Here is a 14,215-nt window from a genome sequence, read left to right as displayed (position 1 = left end):
CTGGAAATCAGGATGAAGAACAAACAGTAGAAAACATATCTTTTATAATATTAAATAAAATTTAACATGTTGAGAAAAAGGTTATTTAGCAATAACATTAAAAGATGGTGGGGAGAATGGAGAATAGCATGGAAAAATATACACTACCATATGTAAAATAGACAGCCAGTGGGAATTTACTGTAAGACTCAGAGAACACAAACCTGGACTCTGTGACAACCTAGAGGGGTAGGATGGGTGGGAGGTGGCAGGGAGGGGATATATGTTTACCTATGGCTGATTCCGTTGATATATAGCAGAAACCAAAACAGTATTATAAAGCAATTATTCTTCAATTAAAAATAAATAAAAATAAAAACAGTAAATGAGAGGTAAAATGTTAAAATCTTTTAAAAAGTAAGCAATCCTGGTGACTTTTACACTAGTATTTTAAATCTTCAGATATAAGATATATACACACATATACACATATGTAAAAATATAAATGTATCCACACACAAACACAGCCTTTAGAGAAATAACATTTTTTTCCTTGTTTGTGTTTGAGTGTTATATTTAAGTTTTATATGTGGCATCATCTTTGTTTCTTAACTTCCCTTTTGATTTTTATTCTTTTTGCCTCTCTATGCTAAATTCTGATTTTTTTTTCTTCTGACCAATCTTTTAGTACTAATTCTCTCTTTATCCATTAAAAATCTTATTATTTCTGAACCCATCAATTACAACTGTTAAATCTAATTATTGTATTTGCCAGTTCTAGAATTTTCATTGAGCTATTTTTTACATTATTCAGTTATCTGCTAAATTTTTAATCATGTATGTTTATCTTATGTGTACTGGGTTTAGTCACTTAGTAGAGTATGACTCTTTGCAATCCTGGGGACTGCAGTCCACCAGGCTCCTCTGTCCATGGAGATTCTCCAGGAAATAATACTGGAGTGGGTTTCCATTCCCTCCACCAGGGAATCTTCCCAATCCAGAGATCAAACCCAGGTCTCCCACATTGCAGGTGGATACTTTATCATCTGAGCCACCAAAAAAGCCCTTTTATCTTCTGGTAGACAGTAAATATTGCTACTTTATAGTCTATTTTAGGTAATTTCAGATGGTTTGTGGTTCTGTTTCTATAGCTTATAGTTTATAGTGGCTGCTGTCCATGTTATATTGTTCTTTTGTTTTTGGTTGTTAACAATAGTAAAAGATGATGCTGTGAAAGTGCTGCACTCAATATGCCAGCAAATCTGGAAAACTCAGCAGTGGCCACCGGACTCGAAAAGGTCAGTTTTCATTCCAATCCCAAAGAAAGGCAATGCCAAAGAATGCTCAAACTACCACACAATTGCACTCATCTCACATGTGTTCTTGCCTGGAGAATCCCAGGGACAGGGGAGCCTGATGGGCCGCCACCTATGGGGTTGCACAGAGTCGGACACAACTGAAGTGACTTAGCAGCAGCAGCAGCAGCACATGATAGTAAGGTAATGTTAAAAATTCTCTAAGCCAGGCTTCAACACTACGTGAACTGTGAACTTCCAGATGTTCAAGCTGGTTTTAGAAAAGGCAGAGGAACCAGAGATCAAATTGCCAACATCTGCTGGATCATCGAAAAAGCAATAGATTTCCAGAAAAACATCTACTTTTGCTTTATTGACTACGCCAAAGCCTTTGACTGTGTGGATCACAACAAACTGTGGAAAATTCTTCAAAAGATGTGAATACCAGACCACCTGACCTGCCTCCTGAGAATTCTCTATGCAGGTCAAGAAGCAACAATTGGAACTGGACATGGAACAGACGGGTTCCAAATTGGGAAACGAGTACATCAAGGCTGCATATTGTCACCCTGCTTATTTAACTTATTTGCAGAGTACATCAAGTGAAATGCAGGGCTGGATGAAGCACAAGCTGGGATCTAGGTTACCAGGAGTAATATCAATAACCTCAGATATGCAGATGACACCACCCTTATGGTAGAAAGCGAAAAAGAGCTAAACAGGCTCTTGATGAAAGTGAAAGAGGAGAGTGGAAAAGTTGGCTTAAAGTTCAACATTCAGAAAACTGAGATCATGGCATCTGGTCCCATCACTTCATGGCAAATAGATGGGAAAAGAAGGAAGAGTGAACAACTTTATTTTCTTGGTCTCCAAAATCACTGCAGATAGTGACTGCAGCCATGAAATTAAAAGACGCTTTCTCCTTGGAAGAAAAGCTATGACCAACCTAGACAGCATATTAAAAAGCAGAGATATTACTAACAAAGCTCTGTCTAGTCAAATGTATGGTTTTTCCAATAGCCATATATGGATGTAGAGTTGAACTATAAAGAAAGCAAACCATAATTCAAAAAGACACATGTTCTTCAATGTTCACAACGGCACCATTTACATTCGCTAGTACATGGAAGCACCTGGATGTCCATCAACAGGTAAATGGATAATGAAGGTGTGGCATATATATACAATGGAATATTACTCAAGTCATAAACAGGAAAACATTTGGGTCAGTTATAATGAATGAGATGGATGAACCTAGAGCCTGTTACATAGAGTGAAGTAAGTCAGCAAGGGAAAAACAAATATTGCATATTAATATATGTATATGGAATCTAGAAAGATACTACTGATGAACCTATTTGCAGGGCAGCAATAAAGGTGCAGACATAGTGAACAGATTTTTGGACACAGTAGGGGAATGAAAGGGTGGAGCAAATAGAGCAACATTGAAACTTATACATTACTGTAAAACAACTGCTGCTGCTACTGCTGCTAAGTCACGTCAGTCGTGTCCGACTCTGTGCGACCCCATAGATGGCAGTCCACCAGGTTCCCCTGTCCCTGGGATTCCCCAGGCAAGAATACTGGAGTGGGTTGCCATTTCCTTCTCCAATACATGAAAGCGAAAAGTGAAAGTGAAGTCGCTCAGTCGCCTCTGACTCGTAGCGACCCCATGGACTGCAGCCCACCAGGCTCTTCCGTCCATGGGATTTTCCAGGCAAGAGTACTGGAGTGGGGTGCCATTGCCTTCTCCGGTAAAACAACTAGCCTGTGGGAATTTGCTATAAGATGCAGGAAACTGAAACCTGGTGCTCTGTGATGACCTAAAGGGGTGGGAGGTGGTGGGAGGTGGCAGAAAGCTCAACAGGGAGGGGACATATGTCTGCTTGTGGCTGATTCATACTGATGTATAGCAGAAACCAACATAACACTGTAAGGCAATTATCTTCCAATTAAAAATAAATTTTAAAAAATGACCATATATATTTTTAAAAAAAGAAAGCTGAGCACCGAAGAATTGATGCTTATGAACTGTGGTGTTGGAGAAGATTCTTGAGAATCCCTTGGACTGAAAAGAGATCCAACCAGTCAGTCCTAAAGGAAATCAGTCCTGGGTGTTTATTGGAAGGACTGATGCTGAAGCTGAAACTCCAATACTTTGGCCACCTGATGCGAAGAACTGACTCATTGGAAAAGACCCTGATGCTGGGATAGATTGAAGGCAGGAGGAGAAGGGGACAAGAGAGGATGAGATGGTTGGATGGCATCACCGATGCAATGGACATGGGTTTGAGTAGGCTCCAGGTGTTGATGATGGACAGGGAGGCCTGATATGCTGCAGTCCATGGGGTTGCAAAGAGTCAGACATGACTGAGCGACTAACTGAACTGAATAGTATTCTTACTACAAACACGTTTTTGTAAAAATTTTCCAATTTTATTGAGAAATAATTGAAATAACACTACATTAGTTTAAGGGGCATAGCATGGTTTTATTTATATATATTACGAAATTACTATCACAAGTTCAGATAACATCCATCTTTTCATACAGACAAAATAAAAAGAAAGAAAGAAAAGGGAAAAAATTCTCTTTGTGATGGGAACTCTTAGGATTCATCCTCTTAACAACTTTGCTATGTATCACAGAGCAGTGATGTTGTTGTTCAGTAGCTCAGTTATGTCCAACTCCTTGAGACCCCATGGCCTGCAGCATGCTAGGTTGCCCTATCCTTTACTATCTTCTAGAGATTGCTCACACTCATGTTCACTGAGTCAGTGACACCAAACAAGCATCTTGTCCTCTGTCATACCCTTCTCTACCTGCCCTAAATCTTCCCCAGCTTCAGGGTCTTTTCCAGTGAGTTGGCTCTTTGCATCAGGTGGCCAAAGTATTGGAACTTCAGCTTCAGTATCAGTCCTTGCAATGAATATTCAGGACTGATTTCCTTTAGGATTCACTGGTTTCATCTTCCTGCTGTTCAAGGGACTATCAAGAATCTTCTCCAGCACCACAATTTGAAGCCATCAATTCTTCTGTGCCCAGTCTTCTTTATGTTCCAACTCTCACATCCATCATGACTGCTGGGAAAATCATAGCTTTGACTGTACAGATCATTGTTGGTAAAGTGATGTCTCTGCTTTTTAATAACCTATCTAGGTTTGTCATAGCTTTTCTTCCAAGGAGCAAGCATCTTTTAAGTTCATGTCTGCAGTCACTGTCTTCAGTAATTCTGGAGCCCAAGAAAATAAATTTTTTTTTTCCATTTTTTCCCTTTTTTTTTTTTGCCATAAAGTGATGGAACTTGATTCCATGATCTTTGCTTTTTGAATACTGTTTCAAGCCAACTTTTTCACTCTCCTCTTCCACTATCATCAAGAGGCTTTTTAGTTCCTCTTCATCTTCTGCCATTAGGGTGGTGTCACCTCCAAGTCTGAGGTTATTGATATTTGTCCCGGCAATCTTGATTCCTGCTTGTGCTTTATACAGCCTGGCATTCCACATGATATACTTTGCATATAAATTAAATAGGCAGGGTGACAATATACAGCCTTGACATACTTCTTTCCCAATTTGGAACCAGTCTGCTGTTCCATGTTCAGTTCTAACTGTTGTTTCTTGACCTGCATACAGGTTTCTTGGGAGGAAGGTTGTTAGGTGGTCTGGTATTCCCATCTCTATGATAATTTTGTACAGTTTTCTATCTGCACTGTCATGCTGTACATCATAGTCCCAGTACTTATTTATAACTCAAAGTTTATTGCCGACTCACTGAAAAAGTCTAAAACCAACTCACTGGTAAAAGACTCTGATGCTGGGAAAGACTGAAGACAGAAGGAGAAGGGAACAGCAGAGGATGAGATGGTTAGATAGCATCAAATACTCAATTTGAGCAAATTCTGGAGATAATGGACCCTGGGGTGTTGCAGTCCATGAAGTCACAAAGAGCTGGACATCATGACTGAACAACAACAAAAAATTCATACCTTTTTACCACCGTCCTTCAATTCCCCTCCCCTACTCTTCACTGCTGGTAACCATAAGTTTGATTGGAAAGATAATTGGAGGCCTAAAATTATGTTATCTTCCTCTATAGAGGATTATGGTTGCTTTTGGAAGGCAGTGCCAAAAACAATCCCTTCCAGATCAGAGAAAATTTCAGGGTTTAAGAAGATATCAGTTAAGCTACAATTCATGGAAGAAACTGCCTTCAACTCATTAACAGTCCTTGGATGTTGCTAGCGCTATGACCTTTACTGTATGTAAAATAGTATGAATGATTCCTCACCGTCTCATGAGGGTGGTATGAGAGTAAAACTGAATCACAAATATGGAATAACTTTGAAATACTAAAGAGCACACCAGATAATGTTGTTAAAATATAGTAGTGAATGCTCAACGAATAGAAAGATATAGAACTGCCTTACGACCCAGCAATCCCACAGCTGGGCATACACACTGAGGAAACCAGAATTGAAAGAGACACATGTACCCCAGTGTTCATCACAGCACTGTTTATAATAGCCAGGACATGGAGGCAACCTAGATGTCCATCAGCAGATGAATGGATAAGAAAGCTGTGGTACATATACACAATAGAGTAATACTCAGCCATTAAAAAGAATACATTTGAATCAGTTCTAATGAGGTGGATGAAACTGGAGCCGATTATACAGAGTGAAGTAAGCCAGAAAGAAAACCACCAGTACAGTATAGTATATAATACAGTATACTATATATATGGAATTTAGAAAGATGGTAATGATAACCCTGTATACGAGACAGCAAAAGAGACACAGATGTATAGATCAGTCTTTTGCACTCTGTGGGACAGGGAGAGGGTGGGATGATTTAGGAGAATGGCATTGAAACATGTATAATATCATATATGAAATGAATCGCCAGTCCAGGTTCGATGCAGAATACAGGATGCTTGGGGCTGGTACACTGGGATGACCCAGAGGGATGGTATGGGGAGGGAGGTGGGAGGGGGCTTCAGGATGGGGAACACATGTACACTCGTGGTGGATTCATGTTGATGTATGGCAAAACCAATACAATATTGTACAGTAATTAGCCTCAAATTATAAAATAATTTTATAAAAAATAAAATAATTATAAAATAAATATATACTTCCTTGAAAAACCATTGTATGTAAAGGGCTATAAGCAATCTGAGAATTTTCCCATGGGTAGTTGGAATCTTAAAGTGAATAAATAAGAATTTATCAGCTTTGTTTTAAAAGTGTTTACATTTTGGGTCCCATGGCATTTCTTCAAGGTGAATGAAAAATATGCCTTACACTTTGCAAAAGAGAATTACAAGCACAGGAGAGTAATGAAGTTTGCCTAGCTTACATTGAGCCTCAGTGGCAGAGAAACAGAGATAACTAAGAATTTCTGTATTCACACCAGATGGAAGTACATGGTAAAAATTGTTATGCCATTGTGTTTGTAAGGGAAAATGGCCTTATAATATTCTGCTTGATCTTTTTAAAACATGTATTTATAGCAATATGTCATACATTTAAAATAATAAATATTTTATATGCCATATATATAAGTATCTGTGTCCATATATAATGTATATGTGCAAGATAAAGAATAATTTATAAATATCTTTGAATCCTTTGTATCCAACCTCCTGCTTACAAAAACTAGCCTAATTGGCACCTTTAAAGATGTCACTATGTCCACATCTTTCTGTTAATACATTTGCCTTTCCATTTATGAATCCCTTAGCATGGAATATCCATTTGTGTTTGCTTTTAACTTAATGTAGAAACTATGTGTTCTTTTAGGAATGTACATTTTCCTTTACATTTCTGACATTTATCCAGATTGATAAGTGAAGCTAGAATTCATTATTTGACTGTCTTATTGGGTTATATTACATGAATATTCTACAATTCATTTATATATTTTACTGTTAAAAACACTTGGGTTGATTCAATATTCTGCTATTCAAAACCATACGGACACAGTGCACATATATATGAATTTCTCTAAGACATGAGAAATACAAGTGAAATTTTGAGGCTATCAAGGTTATTTTTCTTCAGCTTTACAAAACAATTCTAACTTACTTACATGATTTCTCAAGCAGAATATAATTATACACTCCCGTTAATATTGTATAAGTACTCATAAAGCTTTCAGTATCTTAATCAACATCCGTGTCAGTTAATTTAATTTTCACCAAGTAGGTGGTCATAGTTTTTCTTTTTATATTTATAATTTCTACGCTCCAATTAATAATGAGATTCATATGTTGATTTAGGATATATTTTTCCTCTGTAGTGTTTTTGTACCTGACTTTTTCCCGTTGGGTTGCTTTTCTTTTCTCATAGGTCACTCTGAGTTTTGTTTATTCTAGATACTAATTCTTTGCTATTATCTGTGATACAAACATCTTCTCCTAATTAAGATTTATACATTCTAATTTTTCTAATTTAAGATTTTTGAAACTTTAAAATCTTGTCTTTATTAAAATATTTTCTTTTTAGCATCTTGAAAATGTATACCTATTCTGAAATCATAAAATCTTGTTTTATGCTGTCTTTTAATAGCTTTGTATTCTGCCTTTGAAACTGACGTTTGATCTCTCAAGAAGTATTTTTGAACCAAGAATATAGACATTATATATAAAATATATTTATACATATGTATAAACTTCCCCCAACACAATTTATCAAACAGTTCATTGATTATCTTTGATGTACTGAACCATGCCCATAACAAACTAGTTTTTCAGAATGTGTGTGTATCTGACTCCATATTCCCTATTTTTCCCATTTTTCTATTAGTCTATCCATGAACCAATACTGCCTTTGTTATTCTAGTTTTATGAATTGAAGTTGTTTGAACAAATCTCTTCACCTTGTTTTCTTTCTTCAAGTTAGTCTTATCTATTTTTAGCCTCTTTCCTTATTCTATTAATTTTAGAGTCAACCTAAAAAAAACACTTAAAAAATTAATAGCCAAGGAGGGTGTGGAGAAAAAGGAACTACACTGTTGGTAGGAATGTAAATGGTACAGCTCTATGGAAAACACTATGAAAGTTCCTTAAAAAGTTAAAAATAGAGCTACCATATGACTTAGCATTCCTACTCCTGGATATAAATCCAGAAAAGACAAAAACTTTAATTCAAAAAGATAACTGCACTTCAATGTTCATAGCAGCACTGTTTACAATAGTCAAGACATGGACACCACCTAAATGTCCATCAACAGATAAATGGATAAAGAAAATGTGATACACACACAAATTGGAATATTACTAATCATTAAAAAGAATGAAATAATGCCATATTGCAGCAACATGGATGAACCTAGAGATTATCACACTAAGTAAATTAGACAGAGAAAGACAAATATTGTATTATACTACTTACATCTGAAATCTAAAAAAAAAAAATGATACAAAGAAACTTATTTACAAAGCAGAAATAGACTCACATAGAATACAAACTTAGACTTACGCAAAAAGAATTTAGGAAGGGATAAATTATGAATTTGGGATTAACAGATGCACACTACTATATATAAAATAACAAATATATATGGTAGAGCACAGGGAGCTACATTTAATAACTTGTAATAACCTATAAGAGAAAAAAATATGAAAAAGAAAGAAAATACATATATATTTATATCAGCCCCCCTCAGATAAACTGAGTTATAGCATGCATTTCACAAGATCCTTAGATGACTCATATACTTATGAAAGTATGAGAACCATAGGAAAATCCAGAAAATATATGAATACAAATGGTAATAATAGGCACATTGATTTACAGGGAATGTATTAATATTTCACCATAAAATACAGTGTTTGTTATATATTTTCCTGCAGATAGTTTTATCAATTAGGGAAACTTCCTTCAATTCCTAGTTTGCATCTATCATTATAACAATATAGTCAATCATTTATTCATTTATTTTTATTAATGTGGTAAGTTATATTCATTCCTTTCCTGCTCCTTTTATACACAAAATAAGGTCAATTGGCTATAATGCATTTTTATATATTCTTGAATTATTTTGGTAATGTTTTAGTTTATGTGAACAATGTTCCTATGTAAGATATCATTAATACTGTTACACATTTTAGGTTTTGCAATCAATGCTATTCTAACTGAATCACACAATTTGGGAGTTTTCTCACTTCAGTCTGAAAAATCATGGATGTCGGGATTGAATTCTTCCTTGACTCTCTGGTAGAACTCATTGGTAAAATCTATCATTTTCAGTAGGGCTTTTTAAACTATTGAGTTTAAGATTACAGAATAATTCAGAACTTCTAATTCTCTTCAAGTGAATCTGATGAATTTTGTGTGTGTTAGTCACTCAGTCGTGTTTGTCTCTTTGTCACCCGATGGACTGCAGCCCTCCAGAATCTTCTGTCCTTGGAATTCTCCAGGCAAGAATACTGGAGTGGATTTCCATTCTCTTCTCCAGGGGGTCTTCCCGACACAGGAATCAAACCTGGTCTCCTGCGTGGCAGGCAGATGTTTTACCAACTGAGCCACCAGGGAAGCCCCTCGAGTGAATCTGATGGTTTTTAATTTTTATTTACTCATTTCACCTAAGTTTGAAATTTTCTGGCATAAATGTTTTATAGGTTTTATTTGTTTTTAATATCTGCTTTATTGGTAGAGCTGTCCCCTTTTCAATCTTGATAACAGTCATTTGTATCATCTCCCTTTTTTCCCTGATTCATCTTATGAAACATTTCAAATTTTATTGAGTTGATGGTGTTTTTCATTTCAAATTTTATTGAGTTGATGGTGTTTTTTATCATATCTTTCTGTGTCCTTAAATAATATTTTATACAGATTTTTTGCTTTATTACATATTTTTCTTATTCCAATGCATGATTCATGCTGTTTCTTTTTGCTAATATAAGTTCCAATATAAGTATTTAAGTGTATATATTTCTCTTTATGTATGTCATGTTTGGGGACATGATACTATTTCTTTTATCAGTCAGCACTATGTATCACAAGCATGCAGTATTTGAGATAAATTTTAAAAACTCATTTTTTAGTTGAAACTCAAATTTAACTGGGTATCTTGTATTTATCTGTTTATGCATTTATGTATTTAGCTAACCTGGCAACCCTACTGTGTCTTTCCTAATCAATCTCTTACCCTATATCACAACTCAGGTAAACCTAATCTGCTCTCTGTCAGGATAGATTAGCATCATCTCTTTGAGAGTCATGTTCACTGCATCTCACAGCATGTTGTCCTTTGCGTTTGGATTCTTTCACTCAGCACAATGTTTTGGCAGTTTGTCCATATTGTGGTGTGTGTTGCTAGTTTGTATCTACTTATGACTGAATTGCATTTCATTGCATGAATATGCCATAATTGATCTATTCAGCTGCTGATGAATAATTGGATTAGTTCCAGGTTTTAGTATAATGAATAAGCTGCAATGAATATGCATCTACCAACTCATTGAACATAAGATTCATGGACACACAATTCATTTTCCTTGGGAGTTTTATGGTAAGGTTATGTTTAAACTTATAAAAAAAGTTTCAAAATTGTTTCCCAAAGTGGGTGTCTTATGTTACATTCCCACCAGCAATGTATGAGAACCCCAGTTGATCACATAATTGCTAACAATTGGTATTGTCTGTTTTAGAAACTTCTCACCCTCCTATTAGTTATATGATCTACATGGCAGTATCTCATTGTTTTAATTCATATTTTTCAGGAAACTAATATTGTTACACATTTTTTTGTGTGCTTATTAGTCATCTTATATCTTCTTTGCAGAAGTCTCTGTCTAAATATTTTTCTTACTTTGTACTAGTTTGTTGGGGTTTTTATTGGTTTTAAGAATTCTTATCTATTCTATATAAAATTATATTGATACATATTGATATATTTATAAATATATCAGTATATCTATAAATATGAGAAATAAATATAGATATAAATAACTGATTTATGAAGACCTACTGAAACTCCAATACTTTGGCCACCTGATGCAAAGAACTGACTCATTTGAAAAGATCCTGATGCTGGGCAAGATTGAAGGTGGGAGGAGAAGGGAACAACAGAGGATGAGATGGTTGAGTAAACTCTGGGAGTTGGTGATGGACAGGGAAGCCTGGCGTGCTGCAGTCCATGGGGTTGCAGAGTCTGACATGACTGAGCAACTGAACTGACTGAACTGATTTATATTGATATATTTACATTTTATAAATTATAAAATTTATTCATTTTGTATTTAAATTGATATCTATTTATCAATATATCAATATATATGAGAGAGATATCAGGGAAATATATATATGTAATATATGTATGTACTTTTTCTTTTGCTGTCTTTTCCTTTTTTTAATGCTGTCTTTTGAAGAACATTGGGTATCAATACATATGAAATATATGCCCTATATATATATATATATAATTCTTGGAGAATACATAAATATCCTCCCAGTATTTCTGTCTTTTCATTTTATAAAACTGTCTTTTGAAGAACAAGTCTTCTTCATTTTGAAAAAGTTTAAATCATTAATTTTTAGTGGTTTTGCTTTTTGAGTTTTATTAGAGGAAAGTTTACTTACTTATAGGTTCAGATTTTTTTTCCAGTGATTTTTTTCTACATGTAAAAGTGTTTCAACCTGAGATTTACACTTTTGACATATTTCAGGTTAATCTTGATGTACATCATGGACCCTGCAGTTTGTTTTTAGGTAGAATTTGTTACTTCTTATATCTGTTTCTGTTTAATGATAAGCCCTTTCAGTAAAGACATGTGTCATGTTCATCACAGTACTTCTAGAATCAACTCTCAGTAGACATTTACTGAATACATGGCTCTATTGGATGATAACAAACAAGAAAAGATAATGTTTGTACCATCAGTTGGGCTCAACTAATTGGGAAAAAGAGTCCCTTAGTCTGGCAAAAACCACTACAATATTGTAAAGTAATTAGCCTCCAACTAAAAAAAAAAAAAAAAAGAAATACAAAAAATAAAATAAAATAGAGGGGATAAGTATAACCCATCTTTTGTGGCTGCAAAAAGTACTAAATAGGTTACTACATTTAAAGAACTTAGAATAGGTCTGGTAGACAGTTAACATTCAGCAAACATTGGCCCCATTACCATCATTATCGCCATCAGCAGCAGCAACAGCACTTTTATTAATTGATCACATATTTCCTTTTTAAGGAAATCAAAACAATTTGTCAAGCTCCTACCTTGTCTCTAGCACTATCTCCAATAAAATGTTTCTACCAAGAATGGTGTACAGAAAGACATATTAAAAAAAATAAAGAAAAGAAGGCTAGATGGCTTTTCATAGAAAGTAAGTGCACACCCTAAGCAGATGTATTATACACTGATGCTGAACCTCAGTCCCTTGGCTTAAAAAGAGACATTTCCTAATCCCAGGTCTCTAAAGTACAGGGTTAACATTTTTATCTCTCTTAACGGCATAAATCAGTCCATAGAAATGTGTCTCCAGTCAATATCTGACTTGTTTTGTAGATTAAATTTGACTTGGCATCCTGAGCATCTCTATTTTCCAAATTAGATCTTCTGTCTTATTTTGGGATGCTTAAAAGGTTAAAAATCAAATTAAAACTCATTTAATTAATTTAGATTGGTTTTAGCAGTCATATAGTATATTAAAGTAAACCAGGCCAATTATATTAGTACTATTTATACTTCCAGGCCATTGCATGACAAAATGAAGACAAGATATAATTTAATCTACCTCAATTTGTGAAAACCAACCTCCAATCTTGGCTTTTGTTCAAACCCCTGAGAAACTGAAATGAAAAATTACTATTTCAAAATGAAGCTCTGTCTGTTAAAATGTTAAAGATTTTGACATTAACTGTGATGTGTATCTGGGTGCTTACTTTTACACCTCTAATCCTCAGACTAAAATGGCATTCTAGAAATAATGACCCAGAACACAATAGGATTAGCATGGCATCTCTAAAGATAACTGTCACTGATGTTTAAGACTAATGGTTAAGGACACGAATCTTCCTTGCAGAATAATAAGTAGTCTGGATGAATGTCAGAGAATCCTGGACTGAGAATAAAAACTTAAATCCAAACAGGGTCTGTGATGCTTCAAGCAAGTTATTTTACCTCTATAAGTTTTAGTTTTCCTTCAATAGGACTAAATCACGCCTGCTTGTGGACTGAAATTACATAATCTGTGAAAGTACCCAGCACAGTGCTTGGTAAATAGTTTTAATTCAGTAATTATTAGTATCAGTTAAATGTGAATCTGAAGCTTCCACTGGCACAAAGCTAAAAGATCCCATTATAAGTCGGTATCTAAGAATGAATGTGAAGTTAGCAACAAAGGACTGAAGTATTACAATAGCTGCTGCTGCTGCTAAGTCGCTTCAGTCGTGTCTGACTCTGTGGGACCCCATAGACGGCAGCCCACCAGGCTCCCCTGTCTCTGGGATTCTCCAGGCAAGAACACTGGAGTGGGTTGCCATTTCCTTCTCCAATGCATGAAAGTGAAAATGAAAGTGAAGTCGCTCAGTCGTGTCCGACTCCTAGCGACCCCATGGACTGCAGCCTACCAGGCCCCTCCATCCATGGGATTTTCCAGGCAAGAGTACTGGAGTGGGGTGCCATTGCCTTCTCCAGAAGTATTATAATAGGGGAAGACAAAAGTGACTTGAGCTCCTATTTCAAAAATAATCTTAAGCCTCATTTTAATATGTGTAGCATCTAGCCATTCTTCAATCACATACTGCAGTAACAGGAGTGGTTTTGTTAAAAGGGTAAATATCAAGAATGCTTTGGGCATTGGAGCAAGATTTATAATGCAGATGTATGACATAAAAAAATGGTGCCTCCCACTCAGGAAACACTTTATGAAGTCCAACCCCATTCCAAGAACTCCCTCCAATATCTTTCACTGTTATTTACAACTTTAGGT

This window comes from Bos indicus x Bos taurus, chromosome 11 (genome assembly GCF_003369695.1).
Source record: "Bos indicus x Bos taurus breed Angus x Brahman F1 hybrid chromosome 11, Bos_hybrid_MaternalHap_v2.0, whole genome shotgun sequence".
NCBI classification, from domain to species: Eukaryota; Metazoa; Chordata; class Mammalia; order Artiodactyla; family Bovidae; genus Bos; species Bos indicus x Bos taurus.
Note: the sequence above shows the minus strand (reverse complement) of the source record.